General features: G+C 39.0%; 1 pseudogene; it reads right to left on the bottom strand.

Annotated features, from left to right (window-relative positions):
* Positions 1 to 13,523: 13,523 nt before the first annotated feature.
* The window catches only part of LOC102884913, a 57,319-nt pseudogene continuing 46,193 nt past the window's right edge, over positions 13,524 to 24,649 (bottom strand).

The raw sequence follows: 24,649 nt of genomic DNA, 5'->3' as shown, positions 1-24,649 counted from the left end.
ACACACAGATTATTAAAATACAGTTTAGTAAATATAATGAGTGATATATGCATGAAGCATGAAAAAGCATAAAGTGGGAAGCCTTTAATTCACTAAGAGTAGGTCGAGTGTGGAGTATCTGAGAGGGTCTTCTACCTTGAGGAAGTAAACCCTGAGTTACTTTATGGTCAAATAGGAATTATCTAGGAAGTAATGCAGAGGAAAGAAAATATATGCTTGTTCTTACCTCTGAGATATAGAGAATGGGGTGTGTGTGTGTGTGTGTGTGTGTGTGTGTGTGTGTGTGTATTAAGGGTTAAGGACAAAAGAGGAATACAAGTAGGTCCATGTTTTTCAAGTGAAAATTCAAAATCTTACTGACGGAATAGTGAAAGTAAAAGAACAGTGAAAGTGATAGGATAATGGAAGGAATCAGGATGATGGGAGGAGTCCTTATATTACTTTATTTTTATTTATTTTATTTTGTTTTTAAATTTTTATTAGTTTCAAGTATACGGTACACTGGTTAGACATTTCTATAGTTTATAAAACGATCACCCTAATTGCTCTTTCTCTTCTCTGGCTCTCCATCTAGCCATTACATTAATGCTAACTGCATTCTCCGTGATGTGCTCCCCATCCCCGTGACCATCTACCAACTACTAATTTGTACTTCTTTAACCCTTCACCCCATTCTCCCAGCCTCTCAACCCTGCTCCCCTCTGGCCAGCACCAGATTGTCCTCTGTATTTGTGAGTCTGTTTTTGATTAGTTTGTTCTTTTTGTTCCTTAGATAAGTGAAATCATATGTTTATCTTTCTCTGTCTGACTTATTTCACTCAGCATAATAACCTCCTTTTAGCTATGGGCTTTCCTTGGATTTGGACTTCATCCTGTAGGTCAGCCTGAAATGTATAAAGCAGGAGAATGTTTTGAAAGATTATACCAGCAGCTATGTGGAGAATGGATTTGAGAAAGACACTCTTGGAGAGAAGGAGACCAGTTGATAGGCTCTTGCCTTAACCTTGGTGAAAAGCCTAATCAAGTGTGGAGACAGTAATATAAATTAAAGAAATACTTTGCAGATAAAATTTATAGTATTGGTTTCTGGATGTGGGGGTAAGAAGAAGAAAAGAGTTTTTTTTTGTTTTTTTTTTTTGGTTTGAGTAACTAGTGAAGGTAGATGACCAAGATGATGAGTTTTGTTTGGACGTGTTGAATTTGAGGTACATGAGGGACGATTAAACAGACACACTCAGAAGGGAGTTGAATATATATATCTATGGCTCATTAGAATGGTCTAGGTTGGAGAGAGACATTTAAGAATCATCAACATATAGTTAAAATCATGATACCATCTAAGGAGAAAAGTAGGGTATAAAAAGCAGAACATTTGGGAAGAACCCTGAGTATGCCTGTGCTGAAGCATTGTGCTGGGATCAAAAGAAACCTCAGAAGAGACCCTGAAAGAATGATTGGAAAGACAGGAAAAAAACCAAAAGTGTGTGGTTTCCTAGAAGTCAAGGGAATAGAGCTTCAAGATGGAAGGAGTGATCATCAGTGCCACATGCAGTAGAGTATAGAAAAAAATTATGGTACCCAAACAACCTATCATATTTGAGAGTCAGTAAGTCATCTAGTGATCATAGAATAGGTTCATTAGATTGGGAGCCAAATCAGAGTGAGTTAAATTTGACAGAATAACTGTGTCCACGTTTTCAGAAGTTTACCAGAAAAGACAGGAAAAAGATGAGGTAATACCACCTTGACCAAGCCTGATCCCGTCTGATCTCAGAAGCTAGCAGGGTCGGGCATGGTTAGTACTTGGATGGGAGACCACCTAGGAAGACCAGATGCTGTACGCGTAAAAAATAAAAAATAAGGAGTTGTAAACTGACAAGGTCTTTGCAATCTGTGAGGTCAACCAAGGGTTGCCTCGCCTAAAAAAAAAAAAAAAAAGAAAAAGGTGATACAGTAAATAGAAATGGACCCAGTGTCAAGGAAGGTTTCCTCTTAAGGACAGGAACCGCATGAACATATTTTCAGGATGGCAGGAGAGATAAGCCAGAAAGGGGGAAGTTAAAGATATAAAATGAGAAGGTTTGGGATGTAGCAAGAGCCTGGAAGGGCATCTGGACAGATTGGCCTTAGGAGGAAGGCATCTCATGTTCCAATAATGGAAGGAAATTTTTTAAGGAGGAATGTGGGTTTTAATAATTGGATGGTAGAATCTTCAGTAAGAACACAATTATGGCTCAATTTCATAGATGTAGGAAGGAAGCGGGGGGAATATGGAAAGTTCAGAATGTAATACCAGATAACTTTTTTTTTTTTTTTAATGTGGCCAGTTGAGTCTACTTGGCCAGGAGTGGACAATGGGAAAAAGATTAAGTAGCTGAATAGCACATGGCCCAAAGGCCTTTTCTTTTATTGAGATATAATTTACATGCCATACAATTCACCTTTTAAAAGTGGTTTTTAATATAATCACAGTTGTGTATCTGTAACCACTATCTAATTCCAGAAAATTTTAATGATCTCCCAGATAAACTCCATACCCATTAGTAGTCACTGCCTATCCACGCTCCCTCCCTCCAGCCTGGCCCCTGGAAACTGCTAATCAATTTTCTGTCTCTATAGCTTTGCCTATTCTGGACATTTCATGTAAATGGAATCATACAATATATGGTCTTTGTTACTAACTTTTTTCACTTAGCATAATGTTTTCAAGGTTCATTCATGTTGTAGCTGAATAATAGTCCATTAAATGGATATTCCATATTTCATTTATCCATTCATCAGTAATGGACATTTGACAGGTTTCACTTTTGGACTATTATGAATAATGCTCCTATGAACATTCACGTACAGATTTTTGTGTGGACATGTTTTCAGTTCTCTTGGGTATATACCTAGGAGTGGAATTGCTTGGTCATATGATGGTTATGTTTAACTTTTTGAGGAGCTGCTAAACTACTTTCCAAAGCAGCTGTACCAATTTATTTTCCATTCAGCAGTATAGGGTTCCAGTTTCTCCATATCTTCACCAACATTGCTGTTATTACTTTAAAAAATAACTATCTTAGTGGATATAGGAAGTGGTATCTCCTAGTGGTTTGTATTTGTATTTCCTCAATGGCTAATGATGTTGGGCATCTTTCATGTGCTTACTGGAATTTTGATCTTTTTTATAGAAATATCTATGCAGATTCTTTTCTCATTTTTAAAATTAGGTTATTTGTCTTTATATTGTTGAGTTGTAGGTGTTCTTTATATATTCTGGATACTAAATCCTTATCAGATATGATTTGAAGATATTTTCCCCAATTCTGTAGATCGCTGTCTTTTCACTTTATTGATATTATCCTTAGAAACACCAATGTTATTAATTTTAATGTAGTCCAGTTTCTATTTTTTTCTTTGATTGCTTGTGCTTTTGGTATCATATCTAAGAAACCATTGCCTAATCCAAAGTCATGAAGATTTACACCTATGTTTTCTTCTAAGAGTTTTATAATTTAGATTTAGATTTTTTTTTTTTCATTTTAAGTTAGCTTTTACACATGGTGTGGGATAGAGGTGCAACTTCATTCTTTTTGCATGTCGATACTCAATTGCTCTAGCATCATCTGTTGAGAAGACTATTCTTTCCCTCATTGAATTGTCTTGGCTCCCTTATAAAAAATGAATGAACCATAAGTGGTTCATTTCTGGATTCTTGATTCTATTCCATTAATCTGGTTTTTTTGCCAGTACTATAATGTTTCGATTGCTGTTCCTTTGTATTAAGTTTTAAAATTGGGACGTGAGTCTTCCAGCTTTGATTTTTATCAAGATTATTTGGGCTATTTTGGATTCTCTTCATAGCTATATAAATTTTAGGATCAGCTTTTCAATTACTGCAGAAAGCCAGCTAGTATTTTGGTAGGGATTATGTTAAATCTGTAGATCAATTTGGGAAGTTTTGCCATCTTAGTAATAATAAGTCCTCTGGTCTAGGAACACAGGATATTCTCCTATTTATTTAGGTTTTAAAAACTTACTTTCAATGATATTTTGTAGTTTTCAGTATATAAGTCTTGCACTCTTTTTTGTTGAATTTATTTCTAAGTATTTTATTCCTTTTCGATGATATTGTAAATGAAATTATTGTCTTAATTTCATTTTCAGGTTGTTTATTGCTAGTATATAGAAATACAATTGATGTTTCTATATTGTTCTTGTATTCTGCAACCTTGCTGTACCCTGTTTATTAGTTCTGATTGTGTGTGTGTGTGTGTATATGTGTATTCCTTAGCATTTTTACTTACATGATCATGTCACCTGCAGATGGAGATGGTTATACTTCTTCCTTTCCAATCTGGATGCCTTTTATTTATTTTTCTTGCCTAAGTGCCCTGGCTAGAATGTTCAGTATGATGTTGAATATAGGGGTAAAGTTTTTATTCTTTCATCATAAAGTATGATATTAACCGTGGGTTTTTATCCCTATCCTTTGTTATGTTGAGGAGATGCCCTTCTATTTCTAGTTTTTGAGTGATTTTATTATGAAAGTGTGTTAGATTTTGTCAAATTTTTTTTTCTGTGTTTATTGTGATAATTGTGATTGTTCTTTATTTTATTAATATGGTATGTTACATTAATTGATTTGCATATCAGTCATCGTGAATCAACCTTGCATCCTGGGATATTGTTGTTGGATTTGACTTTCATATTTTGTTGAAGATTTTTATATTTATATTCATAAGCAATATTGGTTTATAGTTTTCATTGTAATATCTTTCTCTGGTTCTGGTGCCAGGGTAGTATTGGCCTTACAGAATGAATTGACGAGTATTCCTTTTTATCTACTTTTTGGAAGAGTTTATGAAGAATTGGTACTAACTCATTTCTACATGATTGGTAAAACTTACTGGTGAAACTGGTTCTAGATTTTTCTTTGTGGGAAGATTTTTTTTTATTATTAATTAAATTTCTTTACTTGTTAAAGGTCTATTCACATTTTTTGTTTCCTGTTGAGTTAGTTTCAGTAGATTGTGTATATCTAGGAATTTTTCCATTTCATCAAGGTTATCTAATTTATTGGCATACAATGTTTCATAATATTTCCTTATAATTCTCTTATTTCTGTATGGTTGGCAGTAATGTTCCCTTTCTCATTCCCGCTTTTAATAATTTGAGTCTGCTATTTTTCTTGTTCAGTCTAGTTAAAGGCATGTCAATTTTTTGATCTTTTCAAAGAACCCACTTTATTTTTTTAATTGTCTGTTGTTTTTCTATTTCATTTATTTCTGTTTTAGTCTTTATTATTTTCTTTGTTCTGCTTGCCTTGGGTTTAGTTTGCAGTTTCTTAAGGTTGGAAATTAGGTTATTGATTTGAGATCTTTTTTCTTTTTTTTTTAAAATGTGTTTTGCTAGGTAAATAGGATTCCAGAGGGGCCTAGCGATCATTGTGGCCATGTGTTTTTGATGTAATACTTTTTTTCTCTCTCTGAAGGTCTTAGCTACGTTTTTTTTTTTGCCTTGGAAAAAGGTAAGAGCATCTTGGGCTCAGTTTCTTCTCTTTGTTATGGGGGCTTGACAGAGAGCATTGCAGAGTTTCATTGCTAGAAGGAAGGGCTAGTGCATTTAGACAGTGAGAGAGAGGGAGGGAGAGAGAAAGAGAGAGGGAGGAAGAGAAAGAAGGAGGGAGAGAGACTTTCAGATTTTCAAAAAATATGGAGGTTAAGGTGGCAAAAGGACCTGCTTGATCTACCTTTTCAATGCTGGTTTATAGGCAAAGAGCCATTTCAGGGTCACAAACTCAAATGCCCACAGGACCAGGTCAGGGTACAGTGAGAAAGTCTGGCAAGATACAGAAAGCATATGGCTCACTTGGTCAGTCTTGGTTTTCCCACTTTGGGTATACATGTGGGGTCAAGAGGTATTTTACTTCTTCTAAGTAAATAACATCGAGTGTGATGCTAAATGGCAACTGACTCCTGGCTGCCATGGAGGGAAGATAGTAGGGTAAGGTGGGGTCTGCAGTGATGGGAGAACAGTTCGCCCCCATCAGAGTTTGGCAGGAATATTGGCTCAGGCAGCACGTTGACATGCAGAAATGAGGGTTCAGTTTTTCTGAATCTCTCAATTTTTAAAGAGACCCTGGAAAGCTAGATTTTAAAAATGAAATCACGCAATTTTAAAATGTGGGCAATTTTTTTTTTTTTTAAGACTAAGTGAGCTATTGATCTTCAGGCCAAACCTAATAAATCTGCAAGCTACTAGTTGTAGCTCTCATCAAATCATTTTGCAACCAGAACTCAGTCATTTTATGGCCTTGGGGTCCAGCTTTCAAAGCATGTAGGAACCCAGGGTAGGAACCCTTATAGAATAGAAGAGCATCTGTGCTGGAGAGGGAGTCTTTCCTTCTATTGGGGTTAGACTTATATGCCCCTACTTGCTGGTTCTGGCTTCTGTGGTGTGCCATGCTTTATGCCTCTGGTTTCCTCGGAGTCCCTTCTTCATTATTCGCTGTAACCCTGAAGCAGGCATGTCTAGAATGACTGGGGAAACATAAGAGTGTGACTCTGAGAATTCCACTAGGACTGTGCTATGCAGTATAGTAGCTACTAGGTGCAAGTGACTATTGAACAACTGAAATGTGGCTAGTCTGAATTGAGAGGTCCTATAAGTTAATACACACGCACACACATACACGCACGCGCACACAGGATTTCAAACTCCTTGCTGCGAAAAAAAGAATATAAACTATCTCAGTCATTTTTAAATATAACTTATGTGTTAAAATGATATTTTAAATATATTGGCTTAAATGAAATATATTATTAAAATTAATTTGCCAGTTTTTACATTCTTTAGATATAGCTACAAGAAAAATTTAAATTACATATGTGGGTCACATTATATTTCCACTGGACGGCACTGTACTGGGCCCCTCCCATTCCCAGAGTAAATTGAGAAAAGATGATCGATCATTCTATTCCCATCATCATGGGAACAACCACTGTAAAACTCTTGGGGGATGTTGCGAGGGGAATAACCAGACCTGTCAATGTCAGGCATCACTTCAGACAGCTATGCTTTTAAGACAGGCAAACATATGCCCACGTAGTGGCCACCGAACCCTCAAAGGGAATGGTAGTAAGGGGACAACTTCACGCTGACTGTGTCTATACAGATCCATTACTTGGTATTTTCTTTCATTTTGACCTCTGACCTTAGATTCTGCCTCTGACTACTGTCTCTGGATCTGGCACGTATTTGGACTTGAGGGAGTAGCCAGGGCCATTTTGAGTAATAACCTTTCAACATAGAACTGAGCCAAATGCCATTCGAGTGTGTGTGAGCAGGTTCAGGAACGAGAGGGTCCATATGTCACCTTATGGCTAGAGCACCAGCACTGGAGTTCTCTTTCCTGGCTGGTGTTGGATGCTAGATAGTGGCCCCCAACTACTCTGCCTCTGGATGAGAGATTTATATTCTCTTATACGCCTGATGGAAATTAGGAATCTGTGCAGTAGAAAACTTACCCCACTCCATCCTATGGGCCAGGAGGTATCTGGAGGATACCGGTGGAGGCTAGGAAAACCTAGAGCCAAAGGATGCTGCATTATGTGGGAGTGCTTGCTGAACACAAGTGCTGAGCCCTGGGAGTGCCAGTTGGAGTTTTAACCAGTAAGGGAATCAAAGCAGTAGAGACAGGGGTACAAGTGTTGGATGAAAACATTAGAAATCACTTTTTTTAAAAAACATTGTGCTGCATACTCCCACCAGCAATATCATAGAAAGGTCCCCTTCCTTCCTTTTTCTCTCCCTCCCTGCATCACTTTCTTTTTTCTTTCTTTGTGCTGGGTCGTGAAGCTGCCAACATGTCTTTTCAATCTATCAGAGCCCTGATTTACATCACTCAGAAGTTTTGCATGGCTGTCACCTCATTAAGGTATTTATATCCTGGCAGAGCCTGAACTTGAATCTACCTTGAAGATGTAATTGTGTGTTGCTAATGTAATGGCTGGAATTGCCCATGCAAAGAGCAACATGAGAAAGGTCACTTGGAGGAATGCAAGGTCACAGAGCCACCTGAAGTGTGCTCAGGGTTGATTTGCTCATTTTCTCCAATCCCAGGGAGGAGAAGTCTCATGATGGCAGGTAGGGCTTGCACAGGGGAATGGCTGCTGCATGAGCTAGTGCAGATGGGAACAGAGAGGAGTTTATTGTGTTTTCCAAATAGCTTAAAGCCTCAGTGATGATCTGAGTACACACACAGCAATAACCCCAACCCAGATGCCCATGAGTATATATGAATCAATGATAGAGGTGGTTGCCTTTCCTCTAAAGATAGATTGCTGTTTCCCCAGCATTAGCAGATTTATCTGCAAAACAATATAGGAAAATATTTTTTTTCAGAAATATATATAAAATTCAGGCCTGCATTTGATATACTTCCCAGATTCCTTGAGGTATGTGGTGTGAGAGATGTGGCTGGATTGACCACTGTGATGCTTTTCTTCTTCTACCACAGAGGAAAGGGGTGGCCGATTGTGTTGTGGGGCCTTCTGGCCCCCCCCTAGATTATATGCAATTATAAATTCAGTCAATACTTATTAAGCACATGCCATGAGATGTACCAGGTGCTGGGAATACAGCAGGAAATAAGAAAAGCATGGTGCCTACCCCTGTGCTCACTGACTAGCCAAGAAGGTAGGTAGTTAGAAATGATGTGCTAAGGTGCTGTCAAGAATAACACACCAGGGTGCCAGAGATGCATAAAGTACAGTGAAGGGACATCTCACTCAGACCAGGTGGCACAAGGAAAGCTTCTCAGAGGCAGAAGACTCTGCAAATTGTACATTTTTAGAATCGTAGAAGGGACCTTAGAATTCATTTCATCCAATACTTGCAACAGTGAAGAAATTGATGATTCAGAGGGCCGTTCCAAATGTGCTTTGGATTGTACTGGTGATAAGAACTTTTAGAGAAGAGGTTCTTTCCTATAATTATGCTAATTTAACTATAGCAGCAAGATTTACTGAAATAGCAATTGGGGCTTTGTTGTGAATGTTATGCAGTTTCCATATCCCACCAAGGCTTCTGTTTCCTCACTCAAGGAGCTTCTGCAGGAAGCAGAAGTTCCTAGCTCCCCCAGGAGACAATGGCTGTCCTGGCTATTGTTTTGCCAAAGTCTGTGCTCCAGTGGAGAATGTGTAAGACAAGGGAAGAAGGCAGAGGCAAGTGTGTGGCATCTGGGAAGCTCAATACATTGAGGCTACCATTAGAAAGAGAAGATTTTAGAACATTTCCTAAGACCAGGAGGGAAAGAAAAGTTTTGGGGTTCATAGGGTAGTAGGTACCAGTGTCTGGCCCCTGAAGGTACTGTGGAGAGTGGCAGGATCTCAGGAGGAAATTACTCCTTGGGCGTCTCAAGAAGACTGAACTTGGTGGCTTAGACAGTCAGCCTTGGCCATGATCCCAGGACAGAGGAGATGCTCACCTTTGTGGGATTTCATGGGCTTGTACAATGATCATATTAGTGACGGGCCATGGACCGGAGGGCCATTATTGAATGATACTCGTTATGGCAGGTCTTTGAGGACTTTGCCAACCCTGAGTGAGGAAAGTATGCTCCAGTAGTGACTAAAGTTAAATTTGCTACCAATCTAGTGAGATGAGAACTCAGAGAAGATTAAATTTTATTTCCAGAGATAAAAATAATACGAAATGTCTTATGTCCCATGTTGTAGAATAAAAGTTATACCTGCTACACATGAGGATCTCATCTAGGACTGCTAAGAATCCCAGAGCAGAACATTTCTGTCCACAGATTGATTACCGCCCCAGCAGTGAGACCAATTGGTTTTGAGAAAATGGCTGTTTCCCTATTGGAAAACTGGTGGGCAGAGATGAGTGTGAACTCTCAGAAGTCACAGCTGATTTGGGGGAACACTGTGTACTAGTGGTAAAACTGAGTTTGAAAGAGTACTGTAGAATGCTTTAAACCTTTGGGTTAATACGGGGAGGCTTATACAGTGTTTGGAAGGAAGAAAACACAGTTTAGCTTTATTAGATTACACTGACAATATTAATTTCTCTGAAATTCCCAAGAGAATGCAAAGACACTTTAGACTCACGGAAGGAGAAATTTAAGGCCCCGTCTCTGATATTATTTTTAAAAACAAACAAAATGTAACCTCTTTTCAGGATACAGAGACATCAGAAACTAATATTACCAGAGTCTCTAGTAAGAGAACTCTCCATTTCCCAATGGTCACCAGGGGTAGGGAGCAGCTATCCATGGGTGATTTTAATGTCATTCTGTCCATGGATCTTTCCAGTTTGGGACACATGGAATCTTAAAACAGAAGAGGCCTGCATCCCACTAAGGAAATGTGGGCCAAGTATGATTATGACAGATAATTCATGCTGTGCTCCTTAATGGAAAGGGTTATAGCTGCAGACTCCAGGTTCCACCAAAGGGGCCCAGAGAAGTCTAAATTAATATAGGGATCCCTCCACCCTATACACAGAAGTTTGGCTCAGAACCTGGGTCAGGGTGATGACTTAGAAGATGTAGAGTGCATGGTTGAACATTTGATTGGATAGACTCAGTTATTTATGCAAAAAAAATATTTATTGGGCACCTGTTGTGTAATAAATGCTCTTCTAGGTTCTGGAGATACAACAGTACACAACATAGGCAAACCTCTCTGCCATCACAAAGTGTGGAAGATTGTATTTTCCAAAAATGACTCGATATTGTTAAGATATCAGTTCCCCCCAACTTGATGTCTGTGCAATCCAAATAAAAATCTCAGCAAGATTATGTTATGGATATTGACAAACTGATTCTAAAGTTTATATGGAGAGGCATAAGATTCAGAATAGACAACAGAATACTGAAGAAGAGCAAAGTCAGAGAATTGGTACTACCAATATTAGGTCCAATAATCAAGACGGTGTGGTATTGATGAAAAAAAAAAATAGACAAATAGATCAGCTGAACAGAATAGAGAACCCAGAAATAGCCCCACACAAATACAGTCAGCCGATCTTTGACAAAAGAACAAAGGCAATTCAATGGAGAAAGAATTGTCGTTTCAACAAATAGTGTTGGAACAACAGGATATCCACATTCAAAAAAAGAGAATCTAGGACTGATCTTACACCTAACACAACAATTCATTCAAAGTGGATCATAGGCCTAAATATAAACTACAAAAATATAAAACTTCTAGAAGTTAACATAGGAGAAAATCTAGATGACCTTGGGTTTGGTGATGAGTTTTTACATATAACATCAAAAGTATGACCCATGAAAGAAGAAAATGGATTAACTGTAGTTCACTAAAATTTAAAACTTTGCTCTGTGAGATACACTGTTAACAGAATAAAAAGACAAGCTAAAGGCTAGCAAAACCCCTATCTTATAAAGGACTTGTGTCTAAAATATACAAAAAACTCTTTAAACTCAAAAATAAGAAAACCTACAACTGAATTAAAAAATTGACAAAAGATTTGAACAAACACCTCACAAAAGAGTATATACATATGACAAGTATATGAAAAGATGCTCAATGTTATATGTCTTTGGGGGATTACAAACCAAAACAACAGTAAGGTATCACTATAAACCTATAATGGCTAAAGATCTAAAAACATGGACAACACCAAATTCTGGTAAGGATGTGGAGCAACAGGAACTCTCATTTACTGCTGGTGGGAATACAAAATGTCATAGCCACTTTGGAAGACAGTTTGTTACAAAGCTAAACATAGTCTTGCCATATGATCTGATAATTGTGCTCCTAGGTATTAATCCAAATGAGTTGAAATATTATGTCTACCTTAAAACCTACACATGAATGTTTACAGCAGCGTTTTTTATAACTGCCCCAAACTGGAAGCAACCAAGATGTCCTTTAAAAGGTGAATGGATTAACAAATTGTTGTACATCCATACAGTGGAATATTATTAGGTAATAAAAAGAAATGAGCTCTCAAGCTGTGAAAGGACATGGAAGAAACTTAAATGCATATTTCTTAGTTAAAGAAGCCAGTCCGAAAAGGCTGCACATTGTATGATTCCAACTGTATGACATTCTGGAAAATTTACCATGTTGTAAGGAAGTCTCAGCTACATGGAGGCGTCATATGATGATGTTTTAGTAAACATTGCCAGCTAATGTCCCAGATGACAGACAGCATCAACTACTAGATATATGAGTATATGAACCTTTAGATAATTAGGGATCAGCTGTCAAAATACCCTCAGCCTTCTAGAATTCCATCTAAGGACTCAGATGTCCTCACTAGGCCCTTACTGAACTCCTGATCCATAGACTCCACATAATAAAAACTTGTTTTGTATCACTAAATGGTGGACTAATTTATAATAAATAACTGGACCTTATATCTTAATAGCAATAGATAACTAGAACATATAGAACATATCTTATATTCTTCTGGCTACCATTTCATTGGTAGAAAATTAACTCTTACATGGTGGCTGTCAGGGAAGACTCAGATAAAAACAAAAGAAAAGAGGTTTACTTGCAAAGAAATGAAAGAAGGACTGGCTCTCCAAATTACAAAAAACAAACAAACAAACAAACACCAAATGAACTGAATTCCTGTATTAGTTTCCTATGGCTGCTAAAACAGATGATCAAAAACATAGTGTTCTAAAACAGCACTGATTTAATATCTTGAGTTCTGAAGGTCAGAAGTCCAAACTGGGTCTTATTAGGCTAAAATCACAGTGCCAGCAGGGCTGCATTCCTTCTGGAGGCTCTAGGGGACAATCTATTTTCTTGTTGTTTTCTAACTTCTCAAGGCTACCCATGGCCCCATTCTTCCATGAGAAAAAAGAAGAGACTAAGCCTCTAATATTACTGTACCAGTGAGTAGAAAAGAAGCAAACAGAGCAACTTGCCAGCCATTGAGAACTGTAAATATTTCAAGATTAAATGAATTTGGAATTGGTAAAAAAGCATTTGATTAATAGCTTCAGAGATTGAAATCCTTCATCAGTATATTTACTGTTGTTAATAGACATGTATTGAACAGTGGCTATGCTCTGGTTAGGCTACAAATAAGAGTATTTAAAGACAGTTCCTCCCCCATGTATATAATTAAATGAGGTTGAAAAACAAGCCAAGCATAAATAAATGAGATGTATTAAGGGGAGAAGTAGGTGGGATTAGACTCAGCATGAATCAGAAGATTCTCGGAACACTGCATATGCTCTGGGACTCAAAGTCTAAGGAAGGAAATGGGGAACTGACCCAAAAGAAAGCAGTGAAAATGAGAAAATGAGCTCTGAAGGAGAGTTAAATGCTTTGGATTGATTTTCCTGCAGAAAGAAAGGGTTCAGGTTTATGAGACTCCAGCTGTCCATCGCATACTCACACATCCATCCTCCTCTCAGCTATTTCTTTCTTTTCTGCTGTGGACACTTTGCAGTCAGTTTCCAGTTTTACCAGACTGCAAGTCCTCTGAGGACAAGAATCATATCTTTTTTTCCTGGTTTTATAATTATTTGACAGTCAGCAGTTAGTTCTCATCCACATTAACTGTAGATTTTTGAAAGTGGTGATAGATATGTAGGTAACCAATGTATAGAGCCTGTTCGGTGAATCTTCATCCTCATTGTTTTCTGGACAAATGCACTGTATACAATGTGGGACATTTCTTATTCCTTTGGCCTGGACAGCTTTGTTGTCTGGTGTCAATGTGCACATCTGGAGTTCCCGTCTCTTTCATGGCAAATTTCAGATCTCTTTGAGCGCCTGAGGGGCGTGCTTCTTGAAACCTGCTCCATGGATGCGCTTGTGAATGTTGATGGTGTATTCTCTGGTCACCTTGTTGATAGCAGAATGGTCCATCTTCTTTTCATCATCCTTCTTTGCGGGGAGCCATTCTGTCAGGCCTAAATTGGAAGAAAGTGAATCATGTCTTATTTGTCTTTGAATCCACTGGTGCTGGTACAGAGTAAGGTGTTTACTGCATATTTGTTGGATTATTGAGTGATTTAGAGGGGAGGATGGATGTTAAGTGGCTAGGCCACAGCTGGCTCAGAGGAATGAGAAAGTACAGGCTATTTTTCACTGCTTAAAAAAGTGTCCTGACACTTTGGGGGCAGGAGAGGGTAGTGGTTTGGATGTTCTATTGGACATCTGTTGGTTGCTCATCTGGCATCCACTTCTGCCCTGCCCTCTTTCCTGAGGCTGAGGTGAGGATTAATTCACCCTCAGCCAGTCAATGTTATTTCTTGTTCCTTGCCTGGGTGTTGATCCCAGGTCCAAATTAATCAGCATATGGACATGCCTTGGCCCCTCTGACTTTTTCAGTTTGGTCCAAATCAGGGTAAAGCTTATTAACCTGCTCCAAGTTTTGGAGAAGAGAAGGTTCATGTTTTTCTCTTTTCCATGGGTGATATAGAACATGAATATTGTGTTGGAATCACTGTAACTACTTTGCTTCAGTCAGAGATGAAGCAAGTACATGGATAAGGGCAGATCTAGGGAAATGGAAGAGAAGCCTGAATCAAATTGCACTGAAGACAGCTCTACATTATGCTTTCTATGTGAATCAGTACATTCCCTTCATGTTTAAGTCAGTTTGATTTGGATTTTATTAATATTCATAACACAATGCATGCTAAATGATTCAGCAGTAATTCTACTACCAAAGTTGGAAACTGAGAGGCAGTGGCATGATGGTTAGAAATTCAGGTCTGGCTCCACTGCTCCATCACCAGCACTAACACTGGGCAAGTTACTTGCACTTTCTGAGACTCAGTATTTATCATATGCAGGGTAGGTATAATAGCTTTTTGAGGATTAAATGAGATAATAGATGTTCACTGCTAAGTATATGAGAGCTCAGAAGAGTCGAGCACAGCAGTACTGACATAACTACACAACCTCGAAAGGTCCTGTCTGGGATTTCGAGTATAAAATGGCATGTCCTGAGTTATAATTGAACTTTCTTGTAACATTTCTCTTACTTAGGCTAGGCTCACTCACCTTAAGTTCTTTCTATCTACTTCTTAGGTCAAATAAACTCAAATGGCTTATTAATAACATTGTCCATTTTATTGTGCTTTACTAATTGTATTTTAGTCAGGATTCTCCACAAACACAGAACCAGTATATAGAGATGGAAATAGAGATAGAGCTATCTAGGTTTATTATAAGGAATTGGCTAACTAAATTATGGAGGCTGAGAAGTCCCAGGATCTGCAGTCAGCAAGCTAAAGACCCAGGAAAGCTGGTACTATAACTTCTACTTTGAGTTCAAAGACCAGATAACCAGGAGAGCTAATGGTATAAATTCCATTTGGAAGGCAGGAGAAAACCATTGTCCTAACTCAAGCCATCAGGCAGGTGAAGTTTCCTCATACTCAGTCTTTTTGTTCTATTCTGTTCTTCAACTGATTGGATGAGGCCCACCCACACTCAAGAGGACAATCTGTTTCACTCAGTCTCTCATTTCAAATGTTACTATTATCTAGAGACACCCTCAAGGATATACCCAGAATAATGTTGGACCAAATATCTGGGTACCCAGTGGCACAGTCAAGGTGACACAATTAACTACTGCACTCAGTAATCCAAAAATATGTATTGAGTATCTCCTGTGTGCCAGGTATCGTTCAGTAAGCATTGGGGATATAGGAGTGGATGAAGAAAAAAATCCCTACTCTCACGAAGGCTTTTTTTTTTTTTTTTATGAGTTTCTTCATAGGTTAGCAAGTTTATTTTTCTGTCTTATCTCATTTAATTCTCATAATCTGTGAAATTGTTTTGACAAGTATTATATCTTCACCATACAAAAGAGGAAATAGAGACACAGAGATTAATTTGTTGACTTGGTCAAGGTCATAGAACTCCTAAGTAGTAGAAACGAGACTAGACTTGAAGTATGTTGGATCAAATGTAATGCTGTTTTTACTACACTGGATTTTTTTTATGTACCTATTTACCTGCAGAGAGCTGCAAAGTTGAGAAGAGTCAATTTACAGAATTACCTATTCCCATTCTGCAATGTGTTTAGGGACAGATGGTGTAATATGAATTGTCAAATCACATCAAATTGCTATTATTGCTCATTTGACATCACAATCTAACAGCCTTTCATGCTTTTGTCCAATGGGCAACTGCATTTGAGAAGTACACTTGGGCTGGCATCAGTTGACCACTTAATTCTCAACCTAAGACAAGATCTTGCTTCATTCTAATGGCTCTCAAAATGTTGACATGCATGGGAGCACAAAACAGCACTCTTTCTTGTTTTTCCTTCCTTCTAAAACCACAAGAAATTATTTAAGGAAGTTTTAATGAAATGTATCTGTCACTTATTAAGATGGATGGCTGGAGTACAGTTTTCCATTACTGGAAATGGCAGAATCAAATTAGGAAATAACAGTCCTCAGCATCTTCTCCAACTGGCTTTTGCATAATGTGTTGGGAAAAATGCCACCTCGGCAGAAAACTGCTGTTGTGAAGAGCAAGGTTCTTTTCTCAAAGGGGTTGTGTTTACCAGTGAGGTTCCTCTTTGACTTTGGTAAGTGAAATGGCTGAGCTTGAGAGTGAAACTTCCTTGCCCTGGACACTTTTTGGTGTTTGGAGGTTGGAGGCTCAGAGTCATAGTCAAAGAGGCTCAAAGAAGCTCTTAAATTGTATATTTCCCAAAGTCAGAAGCGCTGGCTTTTGATTTGGTTTTCTAAGCATCAAATTTCTCATTTCTTACTGGGCCCAACAACACTCATTTAACAAATTCTGTGCTGGATGTCTTCTGTGTGGCCAGCACTCTTGATGCTGGGTGTACAGCAAGAACAAAACAATGTGCCTGCTTTATGTTGTTACTACACAGTAAATAAAGTTCAGAAAGTGTTTCATGCTATCATGGAAATAAAGCAAAGCTACAAAGTATAGAGTAGGTGGAGGAGGGGTTTATTAGAAAGAATAAAATCTCTTTCACAAGTCATGAAATCCAGGCCCTTATTTCAGGATATCTATTGTATTTTTATGTCTCTGGGGGAAGCTGTGCAGTTGGCATTTTTGGTGGTGTTGTTAAAGGGTTTTTTTTACATCATTTAATTCATGTTTGATCTAAACACAGGAGTCTGTTTTTCAATAACCCAATAAATGATAGTGGACTAGTTACCTTTTCCTAAGTACATCTAGACTCAAATTTCATTTCTCCAGGAAGAAGTCAAATCAACTTGAAGTGTTTGTTAGTCTATATAGTCTTTCAGCAAACATTTATTGATCCTCTACTATGCATCAAGCATGGTGGGAGGCACTGGGGAGAGAGCAGTGAACAAGGTGTAGAATATCAGAAGCACACCATTTATTTCCATGGCATGTTTTTGTTATGACGAACTTACAGGCATGGGATTTTATCCTCTCAACCATCCTGCAGGGTAGGGAGGACAAATATAATCAAGACATGGAAGTTTATGATTGTCATTAGTGCTTTTCTCTTAGTATTTCTGAGCATAACTCTTTTAAGTAGTTGTGCTGGTGTGACATGCTATGGCTAATGAAATATGAGGAATGATCATGTCACCTTTGAACAGAGGCTCTAAGAGAAACTTTCCTTTCCCACTTTTGTGGTCATCGTGGATGTTGGTGTGCCCATCACTGGCTCACTGAACAACCACTGTGAGCAAAGATCCCTTCTGCCCCACATTGGATTTACAGTGTGAATGAGAAACTAAACATTTGCCATATTAAGCTGCTGAATTTTGTGGTGTTCTAACTACCCCCAAACCTGGCCCCAACTAATACACGGTTGTATCTGATCACCTTTCCTCGCTGGAAACTTACTGTCTTGTGAGGGAATTTAACATCTCAGAGGGAGTCCATCTCATTGATAGAAAGTTCTAATTTTGGGGACGTTTTTTCTTCAAAATTGAAATAAATCAGCTTTCCCATCATCCCCCCTGACTCCTCACTCTTCCCTGTGATATACCAAGGGATAAACCTACACTTCCTTCCACATGAATGCTCTTCACATAATAAGACACCTGTCATGTCTCTCAGATCTCTCTTCTCCAGGAGAAATATGACTGATCCCCTCAAACTGGTTCTTTGATGACAAGGTTCTCAGGTGCCTCATTCTTGTTTCCGGTCTCTAAATACACTCTAACTTAACAGTGTAGCTTTTAAATGAAGGAAATGATTATTTCAGATGTTTTATGACCATATCTACTATAATGAAACTTCTATTTTTTTATACTCAGTACTAAAGCTAAAAAAATTATTAAAAGATTTAGTAATCTTTTAAGACAAATTCAATCATATACTTCCTGCTTAAAACCCTTCGAAAGCTCCCCATTGTGTTTAAGATAAAGCGCTTATGAGACCCTAAGTGATCCTAACGCAGCCTACTTTTTCAGTTTTATCTTTCTCAAGTGTCCCTGTGTTAGTCATTGTCTGATTGCCCTGTGATCCATGCCTTCCCCTTCTCTGCTCTGTATTACAGTGGGACTGAAAGGATGCATTTCAGGGTTTCCACACTGGCTGGATTCCACCTAGATTTGGCCCACTGAAGACACTGCGGGGAGGGCACTTCTGCTCCCCACCACTCTGTCTTAGATGGTATCTCCAGAAGTGGCTACATTTCCTCTTTCTCCTTGTGGCTCCAGCTCCTGCCAGCCTGCTGTGTCCTTTTGGCTCCACCAATGTCAGGCAGTCACCACCATGCTGTGGCCTCTGCCAGACAGCTCCAGCTCTGGACTATGTTCATCTCAACTCTCTCCAGCTTCCTGCTATTGCTGATCTCTGAATTGCTTCCTCATCTTTTGTTTATCTTCTCAGCTCTTCCTTTACAGTTAGAAAAAATTCCCTCTATTAAATTTCTTCTATTTTAAATACCTTGAGAGATTTCCATTTTCATGACTTACATTCTTCTAACACTCTTTTCTCAACCACAGTGAACATTTTTCAGTTCTTTTAATAAGCCATGTTCTCTCTTACATGTTTAAAACAGTTTTATCTCTTTTCTCCTATAAACATGACTGGCCTCTATCCATTCTTCAGTTTTCAGTGTAGGTGTCTTCTCTCTGGGTTCCCTTAGCACTCCATGCTCATTTTTATATCAGTACCTTCATTTACTGTTGACTTGATCATTTCTCTTTGGAATTATGAGCTCACGACAAGCAAGGGCCGTATCTGCCTTATTCATTGTATTTCCAGAACCTAACCTAGTATCTGGCTCATAGAAAGTGCTCAATGAATAACTGAAGACTAAATGAATTAGTAGTATATGTAAAACATGGTTATGAACTCAGCATTATGTATTTTGAAAAGTGAAATGAGTGCCTTGATAACTATCAATAAAGTCTGGAAATTTGAAGGTGATGGGGAATGTTTTGGTGAGGACTTGTATTGTGGCTTTAATATGTACAGAGATATGTGACCTTGATTTATATTTTGGGTATCTGAGAGGGAAAAAACTTCTTGTTTTTTTTTTTTTTTAAACCACAGCCTTGGATAAGGAATTGTTATTGCCATTGGTTGTACCGGATGCCCATACCATTAACAGTGGTCAAAGATTCTGTAAAAATCTTCAGATGGGACTGATTGGCTAGGGCATCCTCTAGGGCTAAGGTGACCACTGGATGTTTGGCCAATTGTGCTGACCTTGGGTCCCACTCTTGAGCATGGATATCCTGGTTAGGGCGTGGAAAAAAAACAGCAGGCTCTATCACATATGGTGGTGCCACTACCATATGTAATGTTTACAGATTCCCTTTTCTGGTCACTCAGTTGATTACAAGGGTCTCTCCAGGTGGCCAGTGAATCTGAGAGAGGGATGACCACCTCTGGTGCCCTTGCATCTAGCAAGGGATTGAGAACAGAGAAAGCCACCTCCTCCTATAGGCAGGATATGCCAGAGGGCCCAGGTTTGGCTCTAACCTGTAAGTACTGCTTCTATTTCAATAAGGAGGCCTCTGTGGCCAGACTGAGCCTGTAGGGTGCTGCCTTCATGACCCATTGCATAATGGGAAGTTGGGTAAAGACTAATCTGGTAAAGTTGAGTGAGGGTTTGGCTCAGGGATTGTGAGAGCTTCCATCCATCTCCAGAGGAGCCCAATATGTGGCCAGCAGTTGCCGCTATTTTAAATACCTTGAGAGATTTCTGTTTTCATGACTTATATCCTTCTAGCACTCTATTCTCAACCACAGTGAACATTTTTCAGTTTTTTTTATAAGCCATGTTCTCTCTTGCATGTTGAAAGAGTTGAGGAGTTTCTTGCACTAAAAGCCCATGAACAATTTATGGCCATCATAGGTGGTCGAGAGACTTTAGGAAACATGAGTGCAGGTTGCTGATGCCTCTACAGTGAAGGAGTCTCTAGGCAGCATTAGTAGGATTGCCTGTTACATTGCATTTGGATAGACTTGAGAGACTTTTGTTGTGTGGCGGGGTGTGGGGGGGGCATTCAAAGTAGGCTGATTTGTAAGTAACAACATAAATGGGCTTAAGTACAATTTGTAAGTGAGGAATATGTTGCCTCCAAATCCAAATAGATCCAGTAAGTGCTGGGCCTGCTTTAAAGCATTAGGTGAGGAGTTGATGTCTTGATCAAATAATGCCCAGAAATGTTATTGAAGTGGTAGAGCCTTGAATCTTCTGGGGCTCAGTCCTAACTGGAAAAGTTCTATGACAAATGTTTATATATTCTGTGTGAGTATATTCTTTGCCTCTCCTCAGAGGAGTGTGTCATCAGTATGATGTCATACTTGTGTTCCTGGAGAAAATTGAATGCAGTTAAGATCTTGCCTGCAAAGATTGAATATGATGGCTGAGCTGTTGAAATAGCCCACAGGGAGGTAAGTATTGTTCATGAAGGCAGCACCCTACAGGCTCAAAAGTGAGGGAGGGTAAATTTCAGCTGAGATTTAACTGAGATGTTGTCAAAATAGGCACTCAAGGGAATATATTAGCCAAATCTATAACAGCAAAATACTTTTCAATTGCTGATTGGATGGAGTCAGTAATGAGATATCATAGCAGTAAGGTTATAGTAAACCACTGTTAGGTATCACTTATTTTCATCAGGTTTAAGTACTGGCCAAATTGTTAAAGAGGGAGACAGTAGGAAAAATGACCCCTTCCTTCAGTAAGTCTTGTATAATGATTCAATTCCTGTAGGCCTTATTTCAAAATATATTGGGCTATATTAACTATTTTAACCAGGTGGAAGGAGGGTGTGAAGATGGTCTATGGGATCTCATTTTGTGAAACTAACTGTAAGTGCAAAAGATTTCATTTTATTCAAATTTATTACTCATTGATTCTGGGTGTCCATGCACGCTATGGGATATTTTAGGGCAATGAATGCTCTGATCACGGGGAATTTAGGAAAGGAAATAGTGCTGATGGTTAAAATGAGCCATACCTGTTTGCCCTATGTTTTAAGTCTTGTAATTCCCCTAAGAATATAGGGGGTGCTTCATTTAAATTTTATGGGATCCTAGATATAACTGTAATGTGAACCCAGTATTGTTAAAGACCATGAAGATTCACCAGTTGTGCGGAGACCAGTGAACCACCAGAGAGATAGGGACAGTTGTTCCCAGGTGGCTGCTGGTGCCCAGGGGTGATGCCAGGTCTCTAGCAGGCTTGTGGTTGTTGCCACTTCTTAAAATCAGGATGTTGGGTGGTCTGCCCTTGGGGTGTTAAGGGCATAGGAGTCACAGAGGTCTGGAGGCAACTTGCTGTGTATCAGTTGTGGCCTGGCATTGGAGACCTTGTACCTTCCCCATAGTCTGCCATAATAATGTTTGTAACTCTTCCCCATAGTCTGCCATAATAATGTTTGTAACTCAAGATGAAATGATTTGGGAAACCCAGATTTTGGAGTCTCTAATATCACGCCTTTTGATAAGGACCTTGGTTTTTGAGAGGCTGATTGCCTGTAGGTTTCCTTATGAGAATCATTGCCTCTTTTATAATTCTTATTCCTTTATTTCCTTGGTAGGCAAACATTTATTTGGATTTCCTCTTGTTCTTCATGGGCAACTAATAACTTTAGGCCATCTAATGCTTTTTTAATAGTGGAAGCCTGGCAATTATGGGGTGGTAAGGATGCTCGATAATTTGGGGGTACCCTTATTAAAAATTCTTGTCTTGTATCAGTATCAAAAGGCCCTGCTTGGGGCTAGTAATGGCCTCTGGTCCTTTGAGATATTCAACAAAATAATAATAAACCTATTTCACCATGCCAGTTCCCCCCAGTCTACTTCCTCCAAGAATTGGCATAAGCATTTACAATGCTGGTAGTGGGATGGGCTATTTTCCATGCTATGAATACCCAGTGGATAAGAAAGACAGGGAGATAGCTCTAGAATGCTGCAGAGGTGCATATTATGGGCCATTTCAATGGACTAAAGTGGGGTTCTTAATAAATTATTAATCTGGGGATCATGAGATATGCCCTCCAGTTAGCACATCTCGACAGATGTTAAAGTTAATTCTGAACTAGTGTTATGGAAGTGCCAAAACCGATTGGTTCCCTTTTCATCTTCCCATTGAACAAATGCTTTCAATCAATTTTGGATTTTCAGTTAGGTCAAATCATAGACCTTTGTTTTAGTTTCTGTTTCCTCCACCTGAAAAGTTTTTTGAGTAGTTATGAGGAATACTTCAGGGCAGGTCTTGCCTTTTCCTGCCTTTCTCCATCCAGGGAATCTCCATCAATGTCATCAGGGTCAGGAATTCCATCCCCCACATAACCTCACCTGAATACCTATTATTTTGTAGGTGTGGTGGAGTTGGAATGGCCACTTAGCATCCTGATATGTGGTGACACCCAGAATCTTTGGTGATCACTTTTTTAATTTTTTCAGTAGTTTTCAATTTTCCAATAAATTCATAGCTTCCTCTGGGCCCTTTGGGGAAACTGGGGTGGAACATTCTGCTCCATTTTTTTAGAATCTGTGCCTTGGGACATCAGAGATTTCCCCTTTATAACACTGAAGGTCAGGATCTTTTTTTTTGTGACAGAAGCAAAGAAAGAACAATAACAGAGGCAAATTCAACCTCACAGTCTTGGTGAGCCAAGTGCCCTTGGAGCTTGTATGTCAGCGTGCCACATACTAGTTGCCCTTCCTCACATGAATGACCACCCCATGGCACAGGTGTATCAGTATGTCCTTGAATGTTTTATCGAACAGGGGTCGACTCCTGGGTGGTACACACAAACAACAGTCACAGGGCACGAGTCTTTTGATGAGCCTAACGCCAGATAGTCTCAGCTTATGATGAAAACAAGACTCACAATTCAATCTGAGATACATATATATACATATCTGGGCCATGATACACTACCCAGGGTGACTTTAAAAAAAGGCACCAATCACATTTAGGGACTCCTTTTCCTAAATGTCAGTTATCAAAACTTCTGATTTTGGTCACTTTAATCTGTAACAGAGTGTCAGTAGGACTCCGCATGTGCGGCACAAACTAGCACAGCTCAGAGTGCAAGCTCACCAGGAGGCAGCAGCACAGCTCAAGGAGCATACTGGCCAGTAAGCAGCAGCCCCAGGTGCACGTTGCCCAACAGGCAGCAGAACTGGTTAGCAAGACAAAAATAAGAGAAGAAAGACCCCCCAGGTGGTGGTAGTCATTGTTAGACCATCCTCTTACAGTGCCTATTGTCTTGTGGTTGCTCACGGAGGGTGGGACCAATCCCTCACCCAAAACTGGCTTCGATGTCAAGAGTAATGATGCCACACAGGGACCAGAGGGTATGAAAAATTTCATTCCTCCTGTGTTGAGGCTTTCTGGAAAGAGCAGGGCATGTGCCCAAACTGGTCTGAACTGACTTGATTGAAACAAGGGGATAGTGGCTTTAGTTTTCATTGTGTTTAGGAGGCGGAGGCAGAGTGATTATTCCTGTGCGTGTGCAGGGCTTCTGTGGTTTGAACTTGTGCTGAACCCCAAGGAGACAGCACCAAAGCTTTCTTATCACTTTGCCCAAATGTGGGACAACAGGGAAAATGAGAGGGGTGGAGCCTGTGGAATAGAAAAAAAGGAGCTAGACTTTTATTATATTGATACAAAATGTTTTACAAAATTTTAATTTTGGCTCAAAAGCCCAAATTGTATCATTAACAAGTATCTTCGGGTGTTTTCCAAGAAGTAACAGTCTCATGTTGTTTGCTTTTGACAAAGTGTCTGTTAAATACACAAGTCTGAATAATCATAGTTTGTTAGTCATTCTTTCAAATAAAAATAATGTTCCAATGAAAAAATAGGTAGTGCAGCTTGCATCTCAGTCACATATAGCTTTTCCTCTAGATAACCCTCAGCTTGGGGGATATACAGCACGAGTGCTTTAAGCTTACTTCTCCTTCCGTCACATAGCCTATTAAAAAGATATTTACTCAGGTGTCCAGATTTAATAAAAGTAATCCTGTGTACTGCTTCATCAAGGAAATTTATAGAGAAACTGAAATTTTCTTTTGCCGTGAGTGCTTGACTGTGAAGAACCCCATGACTCCTGGTACAGTTCCATGGCACAACCTTGATTCATGCTAGGGCACCAGCAGTTTTGCCCAATGTTGTCTTTGAACCATTAGTGAATATGTCAACTCAGTGAAAATAGCAAGTAATGTTTTAATATTATTATTAAAATAGTTTGCCTTATAGG

Source organism: Pteropus alecto, unplaced genomic scaffold, assembly GCF_000325575.1.
Source record: "Pteropus alecto unplaced genomic scaffold, ASM32557v1 scaffold61, whole genome shotgun sequence".
Taxonomy (NCBI): domain Eukaryota; kingdom Metazoa; phylum Chordata; class Mammalia; order Chiroptera; family Pteropodidae; genus Pteropus; species Pteropus alecto.
This window is presented reverse-complemented; position numbering and strand designations above follow the sequence as displayed.